This window comes from Andrena cerasifolii, chromosome 5 (genome assembly GCF_050908995.1).
Source record: "Andrena cerasifolii isolate SP2316 chromosome 5, iyAndCera1_principal, whole genome shotgun sequence".
NCBI classification, from domain to species: domain Eukaryota; kingdom Metazoa; phylum Arthropoda; class Insecta; order Hymenoptera; family Andrenidae; genus Andrena; species Andrena cerasifolii.
Window position 1 is genome coordinate 11,731,281 of NC_135122.1, and position 13,068 is coordinate 11,744,348.

Consider the following 13,068-nt stretch of genomic DNA (forward strand, 5'->3'; position numbering starts at 1 on the left):
ATCTTTCGCGAGATGTAAATAAGGAAATACATTATTACGCGACGAGGCTAATTACACGTTACGATGACCGGCGTAGAAATTCACGGCGGAGGCGCACGGGCGCAGAGACGCGGAGCGTGGACGCGAGCGGACGATTGAGAATCCAGTGGGATCTGCGGCGAAATTAGAACGGTAACCAAGGGTGCAGCATTGGATTTGCTTTAACAGCCGGGTTGCGTCGTTTCAACTACTGCGTGGATCGAAGAACGCCCTGAAAAATCCACCAATGGAAGGGCTCCGCTTGGAGCCTCGCTGATGCTGTTTGCGTCATTGTCGCTCGATCTTGGAAACGACACGTCAATTTTTGCTACTTTTTCCTTCGCGATGGTTTCGTCCATCCCCATGAAGCACCCTCGCATTTCGGTGCGTCGAGGAAGTTGCGCTTAACATTTCGAGTCGCTCCCTTGATTTTCGACTGTCCACTGAAATGGGACAGTGAAGGGTGAAAAGCTGATTGCGGTGCGGCGAGAGCCGTTTGTCGAAAAGTCCAGGCGGGTAAAAAGCGGACACCCGTTAGCGAATTGGGTCATGCACGCCGCACGGGTTGTTCAGGGGCCAATTAACGTGGTAATAGGGAGCAGAGTTCGAGAACATTGGAGGTTTTATTACGATTACGACAGGGGTGTAACTAGGTAACTGTATCAAGCTTGCCACAGGTTCCCGTGCTTATAGCATCGATCAAATTACACGCCGCTGGTCGGAGAAAAGAAAGCAGGAGGCTCCGTTTTCTTCAAGGCTGCATAAATATTTGCATTAATCATCGAGCTTGATCAGTACGACTACGTATTTTTTTTTTTTTTCTTCAAGCTCTCCACAGCAAGAGCAGATTTCCCATTGCGTTAGTGTAAAGGTAAACCTGCGAGGATTAGCCTGATTTAATAACGGTACGCATACGCGTTATGTAAACGAGGCGAAGGGCGAAAAAGGGCAAATAGGACGATCGGGAGCGAAGTGGAAGACACCCGTTAGAAACCCTCGGTGCCTCTTCCGGCGCTCGTGCGCACAGAAGCACGAGGCGAAAGCGAAATCGGCAGTAACGTAACTTTTAATGTATGCCCGACTCGCCGGCTCTCGAGAAATGCAGATTTCCAAGATAATTCGCTTTTCCTCCTGTACGGCGTAGAAAGCGACATCGCAACAAATTACACTGGCCTCCCTCCCTGCCGGTACGTCGCGCTCAGGATCGCGATCCGATTTCCTCGGATTCGATAAAACTGTAACACTTGGGCCTGATCCAATTCAATTAAACAAGCAGAGGAGAGTATTAAAATTCCGCTCGCGAACGTGTCGACCCTCGTAACGAGCATAATCGGGCAGCGTCGTGAAAGTTCACGTCGCCTCCTAAGAATCAAAGTTCCGTCCACCGCCGACCCTGTCTTGCCACTAATATTCCAATACGATAGAAAGTGCAGTTGCAACGACACACAACCGCCCCCCCCCCCCTACCCTATCGGCGCGTAATTTGCCGTTTGAGTCACGAGGCGTCGCGTGCCCCCCGGAAAATGCAGGGTGCACCGGATGATGCCCGCACCGTTGGCTCCGTGTCGGTGCGAAACGATGGACACCCGTTAGACGGTGCGCAGCGAGGGGAGGCGGGCCAGGTGGTCCGTCGGTGCGAATATCCATTATAGATTCGGCGGAGTATAGCTGTCGTACGATCCTACTCATTTTCCGTGTATTCGTGCGCGGCGTATTTCTGGCATCGCGACGAGAGAGAGAGAGAGAGAGAGAGAGAGAGAGAGAGAGAGAGAGAGAGAGAGAGAGAGAGAGATAGAGAGGAGCGAGCGAGCCGGCGGGTGAGCGAGCGCGCGCGCCGGTCGTCGCTGGACGTGTTGGTAAGATTCGCGCGACGCTGGTGGGGGGATGGCAAAGGAGGCGGGTTAGTTCGCGGGGGCGCCTTTGTCGGCAGTCGCGGCGCCACCGGTTCATTCCGCCATCGGCGCCCGCGACGTACGGACGTGTGTAGACGCGAGCACGGTTCTCGTTTGGGCGGACAACGTGAAGAGAAACGGGGCAACGTTGCGTACGCGCGCACTGCTCGAGTACGGCAGTCGCGAGTCGCCGGTCGTGAAGTCGATTGTTCGCGGCACGCGGTTACAGTTCGGTAGCGTGTGAAAAATTGTGCGACGACGTACCTCGAGTAAGAATCCAGTTAGGGAGAGCGCGCTGTATAGAGAGAGAGAGAGAGAGAGTGAGTGAGAGAGTGAGAGAAAGAGAGAGAAAGAGAGAGAGAGAGTGAGATTGAGAAGAGTGGAGAGGGTGAGTGAGAGGTAGAGAGAGCAAGAGAGATAGAGAGAGAGAGGGAGGGAGAGAGCATCGATTGTCCTTTGTGTGATCGTCGTTACGGCTTCTCGTTCCTCGGGACGCCACCGCGACGTGTCGTGCCGGGGCTCGGAACGAGTGAGAGTCGTCGTCGTTGTCTGGTCGTGGCTTCGAGGCCCGATTGCCCAGCGTCGTGTTATACCTGCGCGTCCCTCTCACAAAGTGCGGCCCCGAAGGTCTCGTCGAAGGTCCCTCGCCTCGTGCCTGCCTGGACACACTCGTGGAATGTTATTTCGTCGAATCGGAGGTGTGTGCAGCCCGGGCTCGTTACTCCTCGCGACGTGACACGCGATAGATCGCAGTAATTTCGCTACGTTAGGTAAGAATACGCCAGCGTTCGCCCGGCGTTCCACGATCACCCCGTAGTGAAAAAAACATAGTTTTCACGGTATCTCGCCCCCCCCCCCCTCCTCCTCCTCTCTCCTCCGCCGGCCCCTCCCGCAACCTATCACGAGTGCGAGAACACGGTTACGCCGGGATCCTTGAGGTTCCGAGGTTGTGACACAGTTGTGCTTCGATTGAAAAAGAAATCCATAGATCGCTAGATCGATAGGTGAGACGCGAGAGGTCTTCGAATCACCCGTGGCAGTCTCTTCAGTGCCTGTTCTTTTCCGCGACGTGACACCGGTAGTGTGCTCTATCTGTATTCCACGGTACGGCCTGAAAGTGCAAGCAAGACAAGCCAGGTGGTAATACGGCGGACGGGAGGAGCTAATTCGTTAGGTAAGGTACCAACGCTGTGCTATAACGGTACGCGTCCTCTTCCAATTTCTTTCGCGCAAACAACCCTGCCCGTTACCTGTGCCGCGTCCTTCGGATCCCCATTGTCCTCGTCGCAGTTCGCCGAGCCAGGCCAGCCCCCCCCCCTCCCCAAAACTATTCGAAAGCCTCTCTTCCACGAAGGAAAAAAATTCGCGCGGCCCGACGCGTGCGTTGCATGGCTAACGCGTGACATCCTTTGATGCACGCGTTCACGCGCGAACGTACGTTTAGTGTCCGGGCAGCTCGGTGATCGAAACCAGCGAGAGCCGCTGCGGATAGCTGCGCGGCTGGGGAACTGGTGGGTCTTCTCGGTGTCGTTTATTCGCTCGGGACCGTGGCAACGCTTTAAGACCGCGGTGACGCAATTTTCGTGCAGGTGCAATTACAGGCGGCGAGATCGCCGGTGGCGGAGCGCGTCAGCAAAATCGAGAGCGGTCGTAACGGGTCTTCTTTGGTTTCGCGAGCGCCGCGATCGCCGACGTTTTACCGTTAACGACCTAAATCGACGGGGCGAGCGAGCCACGAGATGCGCGCTCTTTCCGCGACGAACCGAGAGAGCACTTCTCGGGTCGAGTGCGGCTGGAGAGAAGAGGGCCAGGCCGAGATACGAGTCCGCGCCAGCGACTTCGTAGTTGGCAAGCAGTCTTCTTCTGCCTTCCACCGTTTCGTTCGCCGAGCGACTTCTTCGTAGTCGGTTAAAAGACGCGACCCGACACGCTGTCAGCCAGTGTCGATCATCCGTCATCTTTTCGCGTTCCGCTCGCGCGAACACTGGTTGCGAGCTTCGGGGATTCGTCCATTTGTTGTTAGCGCGATCGGATAGCGGTTGGGAGCGTGGACGACGCGTTTCGAACTTGAAATCGAAATTCTAACCGAATTCGGTGCGACGAGGGTCGTTGGGAGAATCGTGCACCGAGGGTACACGTAGTGTACGTATCTTTATCGATGATAGGTGACCGTGCACGCTGGGTGGGAGAGGCGGAGAGGATCGGTCAGACGATAACGCAACGGAAGCACGTACCGCGATAGTCTCCCGTTCGGTCACGCTCGCGCGTTCTGGTTTTCTAACGAAATTGCCGGGGGTCTACGCCGTAATAATCCCACCTCTGTGGTGCTGGCTGCAGCTTACACCGATGACAAATAGATCGATAACATTCGAGAAACAGTTATCCCCTCCCGGCTCGGGGGGGGGGGGGGGGGGAGCTCGATTGGGTTTTCACGCGGCGGCGACGCTTTATTTCCGCATTTCGTTTCCACCGATTCATAGCCTCTCGAGCGTAACGTTCCGGCCAATAGCTGTCCGCCTCTTCTTCGGTGTACGACGAGACGTACACATGCAAAGTGCGGCTTTAAACAGCTCAGGGGAAAACGGCAGCTAAGGAGAAAAAGGTTCTTCTTTTAATTTGGACGGTGAAGAGGTGCTCGTAGAAATTCGAGTTGTTTTTGATTGGAGATGTTCGTTGAAGTTGGAGAGAACATGTACTTAACCCTGAATTGGTAGATCGCGAAGTCTCGAGAAAGTGTTGCACCTTGCTGGTCGTGGCGGTAGTGAATTTGAAGCTTCGGTTCTGTCTTCAGTTCGCGGTGGAAGTTCGCGTATGAGTTCGGTTTAATAGAAGATCGCCACGGAACAGAATTTATGTCGCTGAGTTTGTTCTGTTAATCCGTGTTGTCTTCGAAGCTCGGGCATCGGGATTCCTAATCTCGAAAGCAAGTATTCCTGAAGAAAGAATAGATGAATAGGTCAGGCGAGTAGACGCGCAGATTTATCGCGAGCGGATCCAGCTAATTTACACGAGCAAAGTGAAAACTTTACATGCTCCTTTGGTTTTTAAATGAAATTTGGCGCCAGTCTACCACTTACGCAACGATTGTTTCACCTTAGCGATTTCGGGTTGAGCAACTATCGTCTCGATCGTAAAATCGTAGCGTTGCATGCTCGAACGATAAATGTCGTTTGAAGAGGGGGGAGGGGGGGGGGCGCGCGAAGGGCGTATCGCGCAGGATCGATCGTCTTACGAAATCGAAACGTGACTACCTAAATCGCGGGAGACACGATGCAGTCCGGCAGCGAAGCGTAGGCTGGCGTCGATCGTCTCCTTCCACGGCGCGTGGAAAACAAGAGCCGCGCAAGTTACACGGCGATCGCGCAAAAAACCACGGAGACGCTGGACCCGGCGAATGCAAACGACGCGTTAACCCTTCCCCGGCGATGAATCTCGTGACTAACCGGCGTAATCCGCGGAGCGCAATTAGCATACATGAATAAAGAATCTATGAATCCTTTAAGTCAGATTCCAAACGCGTGGTGAATGAATACGTATTTAGAACTCAGATTCTGGAACGTCCAGCAGTCCTCGGTTTCTCTCTTCTTCCCAGCGAATTCGTGCATTCCTTCGATACTCGTCGGATCGTCAGTGCCCCCCCCCCCCCCCCCCCCCCGCGCCCCTCGTCCCACGAGCGCGCCCTGGCTGGGGGTCTTCGTACCGCGTTAGTCCTCGTGCGAGCCTCGAACGCAATTTGTCGAGTTCGTTCCACTGTTTTTACACGCTCATCGCGAGATCGCGTCCGAAGGAAGCCGAGCCGAGGCTTGTTTTCCCGGGCGTTGTTTTCGACGGTGACAGGTAATAAACTTCCATACCGGTAACGATTTTACTGCCAACGGCGAATCGCTCGTCGTTACGAGCTGACCTTAAAACAGCCGTGATCGCAGTTTCCTCGGGAACCAACGGCAGCTCGAGTCGAGTTCTGGTTGCGCGGTTTCGGGGCCTCGCGTCCCATAAAATCGATTCGGTTGCTCGGGTGTAAAAAGTGCGCCCGTTTACCTCGAACGGCCTAAGAGCTCGCAGGTACATCCAATCATTGGAATTCGTTCCGCCGATAAAAGCGGAGGGAGAGAGAAAGAGAGGGAGAGAGAGAGAGAGAGAGGAGCGGAAAAAAGGTGTAGAGTCTCGTTGGCCGAGATCAACCGGAGGCGCAGGTATCGAGCATAATTTTCCATCTCGCTGCGACGCGGCCGGGTAAATTGATCGTGGGTTACACGGGCCGTATTTCGTTATATGTATAGAGAAAAAAAAGGACTGGATGTATACGGCTGGAACGATTCTCAGCCGCTTATTACTCGGGCTTCGTTCGTTCGTCGTTCGCTGGTTCGTTCGCGTCCGTGCTCGGTCACGCAACGCACGCCCCGGGTATCGTGGGACTCGCTGTCGAATGAACTCGTTTGCGAACGAGAAGGACTGCTGTCGTTCGTTCGTGCCTGTCCACGTTTTCGATGAAAATCGATCGTCGTTGGAAGGAGACGAGAGGGAGAGAGAGAGAAAAAGAGGAACGAACGTTGAACGTTCGCGCGCTGTTCGTCGCACGGTGACGTTACGTGCTCGCTCGACCTTTCCCGAGCCTTCTCGCAGCCTTCGTTCCAGGGGCAAAAAGGGACCCTCTCCTCGCTTCTCTCTCTCTCTCTCTCTCTGTCTCTCTCGCTCTCGCTCTGTCTCTCTTCCAAGGGGTTTCGTCCTGACTCCCGTGGTATCCCCCTTTTTCTCCACACCTCCCTTTCTTTCTACCCGCCTCGGTCTCTGTCTCTCTTTTCCTGCTCCTTTCTCCGTGCCGCTCTTTCACCGTCGCTCGGTCTGTCTCTCTCTCCCCTCTCGCTCTCTCGCTCCCTCTTTCGCACGCTCGACGACGACTCGGTCTCGCACTCGACGAGAACGGGGCGAGTTCCCGAAATAATCGTGCGTATCGATCCCTACGCGGGGCGTGCAGGGTGAATTTATTCTCGTGCACAGGGAGAAGCCGCGCGAGAGCGAGCGAGCGAGAGAGAGAGAGAGAGAGAGGTAGAGGGACTCGTACAAGCTTGCCTCGTTACTTAATCGTTCCGCGTTAGAAACGAAGGGTATATACCGTGGAAACTATAGCGCCGTGGCGGCTATGCGGCAGCGGCGTCTCCCGCTTGTTTGTCCCGGGGAAAATACATAACGGCCTGTTTGCCAGTGACACGCGTACAGCAGCGGAGATCGCTCGCTACGGGAAATATTCGGGGCAATTACGCCGCTCGCAATAGCACGCGCGCCGCGTCCTCGTATCGAACGACCAAATGTGGAATAAGACATCGCTCGGTCGTCGTAACGGCTAGGTTTCTACACCTGAGCCGTCTTTACGGTCGCGTCAGCCCTTGCTCCTATCAAACATTCATCCCGCTGCGTATTTAGCTCGGTGCCGCGACGGTGAACGGGAAATTTAGAAAGCGAGCGACCAAAAGGTATACGCGACGATCTTTGGGGGTAAGAAGCGCGATGCACCGGGGAAGGAATAAGGACACTGGCGGAAATGGCTCAGCGATACAAACGCGATTAGCGCAGCCCAGGATCAGAGTTGATTACACGCGCAAACTTTCCTTTACGCTCCTCCCAACGATTGATTGGCTCGGTTGCTCGCGCCCTCCCCCCTGCCCCTTTCTAACAGCCGTCAGATCCGCTTTGGCGTTCCTCCTCGGACGCGACGCACAGAGAAACGTCCATTCCGTGACCATTTCCGGGCCGCTATCGTGGTCGCGCCGCTAGCATGCCGTATTTATACGTTGGAACTGGAACCGAGAGACCCGGCGAACGTATCGCGAAGCCCCTCCTCGCGTGTCGTATCCCGACGCGAAGTCGAGAGTACGTGATCGTAAACTCGGCTAGATCGTAAGTAGAAACGACGCGAGACTTCGGGAAGAACGTAAGCCGTAGCGGCCAGTAACGGGCAACGACAAGATCCGCCGGTGCACGGGGAGAGGCGTTAAAAAAAGCATGACCCCGTGTCGTCTTACTTCTTCGCGTTTCTTCGTTATGCTCCCCGTGCTCGGCTCTGTAACGACCCCGTCGTCCCTTGGTTTTCAGCCGATCTTTTTCCTTCTCTCTCTCTCTCTCTCTTTCTCTCTCTCTCTCTTTCTCTCTCTCTCTCTCCCCCTCCTCTCTTCGCTCTCGCGCGTCACTGCGGCGCTCGAACCCTTGCGCGTTTTTTCGCGGGACATTGTTCGCAGCGCCGCGTTTTGTCCGCACGTCAGCCATCACGGTCGTGTTGTGCTCATTGTTTAGAGGCCTGGTCGGAGACGGAGAAGGGCGCCTCTCGTGGTGGCTCCGAAGGAAAGGAAAACTCCACGCTCGTCGTAGACAACGCCGGCCCGGGGGCTTTCTTTCTTTTTTCTCGTCCCCTCCGCGCCTCCCTCCCCCTAAGAGTTCTCCCTTCCCGGGTTCTGTCGCTCGTCGACGAGGGACTTGGACGAAAATCGCGTGTCGCTCGCCGCCGCCACCGCCTCGTAGAAATGTCGCCTCCTCCTGATCGCGACGTTCCGTGATCGCAGGCTGCCGCTACCCCTGCCCTGACGTTACTGCGTCGCGCCCACGCCTCGCTGGAAATTCGATTTCTGTGCAAACGAGTGAAATCAAGAAGAAAGCGGACGACCGAGGGAGAAGGAAGTCGGGTGACAAAGACGGAGCGTGGAAGAGAGAATCAGAGAGAGAGAGAGAGAGAGAGAGAGAGAGAGAGAGAGAGAGAGCGAGAATAAAGACAGCGTGGAGAGTCCAGTTTGTATCGGGCGACAGAGAGAAGGAGATTGTTGTTCCGAGCATCGAAGGAGCGCAAGCGAGAAGGGAAACTGCAAGTGGAAAGAGCAGACAGCCGCTCTCTGGATACGTGCACGAGCGCGCGCCTGTGTGTAAGTGCATACGGCTCACCGGATAGGACAAAGGGCGAGTGCGGAACAGAGAGCAACGTATAAGGACACGTAGGAGGGACAGAGAGATAGAGGGAGAGAACGGGAAACGATGCGACCGATTCGTCCAGTGATCGAACGTGGTCCTCGTTGCTTGGTGCGTGGGTGAAAGAGTGGTGCTCTGGAAAACGGAAGAAGAGGGAAAAGCGGCGCGCACGATTCTGCCGAGGGGACCACTTTCCACCGGTCGACGAAAAGGTACAGAAACATTTTCACTATTAAGCGCACGATTGTTCTGTCGGGCTATACTTTATCACCGTCCTTGGTAATCGTTACTATCCGCGCTCACGTAAAACTGGAGCAATCGACGTAGGTGGCTGCCGCTATATGTCGTTCGAGTTTACGAACCGTCAGCTTCCTTCTTTCAAAACGAACGAATGTCTTAAGTTTCATTCGCTTCTGCTGCAAGTCTCAATTGGGACTATTTGTCGAACTTTTCGGTATTCGAATATTCGAATACTTCAGTTGCTCAATTATTTGGCGAATATAATTCGAATATCCAAGTATTCGAATACTATTCGAATATTTAAGTATTCGATAGTCGAATACTATTCGAATATTTAAGTATTCAAATACTATTCGAATACTATTCGAATATTTAAGTATTCAAATACTATTCGAATACTATTCGAATATTTAAGTATTCAATATTCGAATACTATTCGAATATTTAAGTATTCAAATACTATTCGAATACTATTCGAATATTTAAGTATTCAATATTCGAATACTATTCGAATATTTAAGTAATTAAATAATATTCGAATATTTAAGTACTCAAATAATATTCGAATATTTAAGTATTCGAATACTGGTGTATTCGAATAGTATGGTGTGAATTATAAATCAAGTTCTTTAGGTTCATTTGTCAGGGTGAAATCTTGGAAGCTAATTTTGACCCACTTCACACCACACTATTCGAACACATCAGTATTCGAATACTCAAATATTCGAAGTTTATTCGTAGCATTCGAATACTTGTGAAATATTCGAATATCAAATTATTCGAATAGTCCCAGCTCTACTCATCTACCCTACTCTGGCTCGTATGTCGGTAGAATCTCTGCTGGGGGGCGACAGGACCGAAAACGTTTACAACGCTCGGTCGATCGATAATCTAATTACTCGCGCGGAACGTAAAATGGAAATTATCGCCTCGTTCGGAGGAATTCTCGCGCGAGGAGCGCAGAGGGGGGGGGGGTTGCTGTAAAGCCTGCCGAGGTACACGCCACGACGAGAACGCACCGGTGCGGTTACGGCAGATTCAAAAGTTTTCCGTTTACCGTTAGTAATCCCGAGGACCGCCTCCGTTAGGGTCGGTTCCGTCGACGAGAGTGACCGTAGGCAGTTTTAGTACGTGCCATTAGGCCGTGCAATCTCTGCCACGGAGTTCCAGCCCGATAAAGTCCCGAACGAAACAGCCGCGTTATTTAGTGGGCGAAATAATCGTTGCTGAGCGCCCACTTTATAAAAATATCGCGTTTAGTTAACCCTTAAGCGAGCCGCGCTGTTATAGGCACTCGGCTCGTAGACCGAGGCATAATCGGGTGTAGTCTCCTCCTTTCGAGGAAACGCTGGAGCGTCGGGCCACGTTAGGTGCAGCTTGAAACGATTTAAATGACAATGACCGTGTCGGGTAGAGTTAGTCCTATCCCACTGTACTCGATCGGCACTCGTTCTCGCCATTATGCTAATGAGACGTATTGTCGACGGGCCACGGCGGCCTGCTCTTTGCGCGCACCGAGCGTCGTCCGTTTAAAAATCTCGCGACTCAAACGATCGAAGCCTGGAGTCTTGTAAAGGATTGTACGAGGCTCGTTCCTCGATTACGTACGTGTTACGTGTCGATAAAAGGATCGGAGAAGGAGGGGGGTCTACTTGCGAGGCCTCCCACCAGTCGACCTCCTCGGAGAGGCCTCTCCTCGGTCGTTTTGCTGGCGGTTCTAATGGTCAGGGCTGAGGAATTGTCCGGCGAAAGTAGCGAAATGGCTAGTTGATATTACTAATTGTGTTATTAACGCCGTCCAAGCTTATTGTACAAGCAAAATCGATACCCGCCGCTATTGCTTATCGCGGAATCTTTCTTGCGCTTCCCCCACGGCCGTCCACGACAATAGGGGCAGGCACGGTACCGAAGGGTGAGGCCTCTCGTTCGTGGAACTTCACCCGCCGACCGAGTCGATTCCTCGACCCTACCGGTGACTCATTTTCTTTCGCAGAGAAGGAAACGCGATACGCCGCTCGCGCGACTCGCTGCTCGCAGAGAAATCATTTTTTATATTCGTTGCGTAACGGCTTGAAATTTTTTGCCACGGCCCCGTAGTCACGTTGGTCGTTACGCGGCGCTCGTTCGAAAATCCCCGATTACATCGACGTCGTTATTCACGACGCCGCGCGACAGTTGTTACCCGCTCGTTACGTCTCCCGCTGTCCCCGGTTTATTTAGAATTTCGGGCCGCACGGGTGCAGCGACGGCGTCGCGCGCGGTGTTCCCCCGTCGCCCTTCCCCACGCGATTTTATTCTCCTCGTCGCGTTAAGGCCGCGCCATCGAAACCCCGGCACCTCGAAGGAACCGCGGTAGGCACCGCGGCTGTGCACAATGCCCACGGTGTTAATCGAATTCTCCTAACGTTGCTAACGATGTCTATCGATTCATTATGACATTAGATGTCGCCCGGCGCGCAGCCAAGGGGGAGAAATGCGTTTACACCGGAGCTGTCGCGTGATCGATACGAGCCGGCCGACTGCCGCCGTGCCCTCGTCTGCCCTAAAAACTCCGCATCGAAAAGCCACGAAGGGCCGCGCGAGTCGCTGGCCGGGACGATCTCCATCGCTGGTCTCTTCGGCGACGATGCGACGATTATGGTGGAGCAGGGAACACCCAGCGCCCGTGCTTCGGTTGCTTTAATATTCTAACTGGGAGCGCAGCTCGGGCGTTCGGCATTCCGAGCTCTCTCTCCCCTTTTTTTTGTTCAGAAACGATCGTAAATAATTGGGCGACGGCTGGTTCGCGCGATTCAGGGTGATTACAGCCTCCGCGAGTCCACGGTCGATTATTCCCGGTGTTTTAATATTGACCTTACCGCTCCGCGGTATCGCTGACGGATATCACACGGTACAATGGAACAATGGGACGTACGGGTGCGGGAGATCGCGATCGCGCGTACGAAAGTCATAATAGACGAGGTTGTATTAGCAATGCGACGCGAGTTAAAATCACGCCGAAACGTACACATCCGCGAGCCCCGGTGAAACGCGTGCTCGCGTCGCCGCGCGAGACAAGGACGCGCGTGGCTTCTGAAGGGTGGCGACGGACGTGGCGAGTGGGGGTCGGCGGGCGAGCAGAGGGAACGGGAACAATGGTATCCCAGAATTATTAATGCCCGGTTAAATTAATCACTTTAAAAGTACGACCGTTAACGTCCTTACGCCCGAGCGTAATCTATTTTGATTAAGATTAATTCAGCAATTATGTTGCTGTATTATCGAGCCGAGCTCGCGGTGACTCGAATTCGCGGGTCCGGCGATCGAGCATTCCGTAACTCGGGGAAAATTCTTTTCCCCTCCGTCGCACAGTGGGCTGGGCGACTCTGAAAGTTGGCGGAAAATCGAAATACAAAAGGATGTTTACATATCTGATTTTTTTTATCCCTGCTGTAGTCGAAATATGTCCGCACAATAAAACGTATATCCACAGCCTGCTACAACTCTGCCTTCCTTACCCGAGTCGGTCAAAAACAGTTAGCTGTAGGAACTCCGTTACATGTTTATTCAAAGCGATTTATCAAACAATTTTGCGCAGCTATTTTTTTTGTGTTCTCTGTGTTATAAACTTCTGTTTCGCGATGAAGCCGTCAATTGTAGGTGTTTATTTAATTACTTTTTGTTGCTATACGTTTGTGGCAAGCAATAATACCTTCATAAAGTTTAATTGAAAATTGCCTCGGATTACCTTAATTACCATAGCTGATCCACACAAACAATTAAACATTTAGTATAGTTCCAAGTCTGATCAGGCATTGTTGTTTGCACAGTTATCGTCTCTGATTATCAAAGAACTGAGATTAACTTTTAGAGTCTGCTCGTTTTTGCTCGAATCCCTAAAATTTCAAGTTATTCAAAAAGTTTCCGAGTTCATGAAAATACTGTCCATTTGCAATCAGGATATTTTAAGGGAACATTCTACTCACTC

General features: G+C 52.9%; 1 protein-coding gene across 16 annotated transcripts in view; it reads left to right on the plus strand.

The window, feature by feature from the left end:
* Positions 1-1,972: 1,972 nt before the first annotated feature.
* The window catches only part of LOC143369254 (bromodomain adjacent to zinc finger domain protein 2B), a 144,096-nt gene continuing 133,000 nt past the window's right edge, over positions 1,973-13,068 (plus strand). For 4 of the 16 annotated variants that reach the window (XM_076812967.1, XM_076812969.1, XM_076812965.1 and 1 more), the window contains exons 1-2: positions 1,974-2,179; positions 8,199-9,073. The gene's annotated coding sequence lies outside the window, so the exon portion shown is untranslated. Of the gene's footprint in view, positions 2,180-2,769; positions 3,085-8,198; positions 9,074-13,068 lie in introns of those variants that run through there. The other 12 variants (XM_076812962.1, XM_076812957.1, XM_076812964.1 and 9 more) reach the window with 7 other exon arrangements.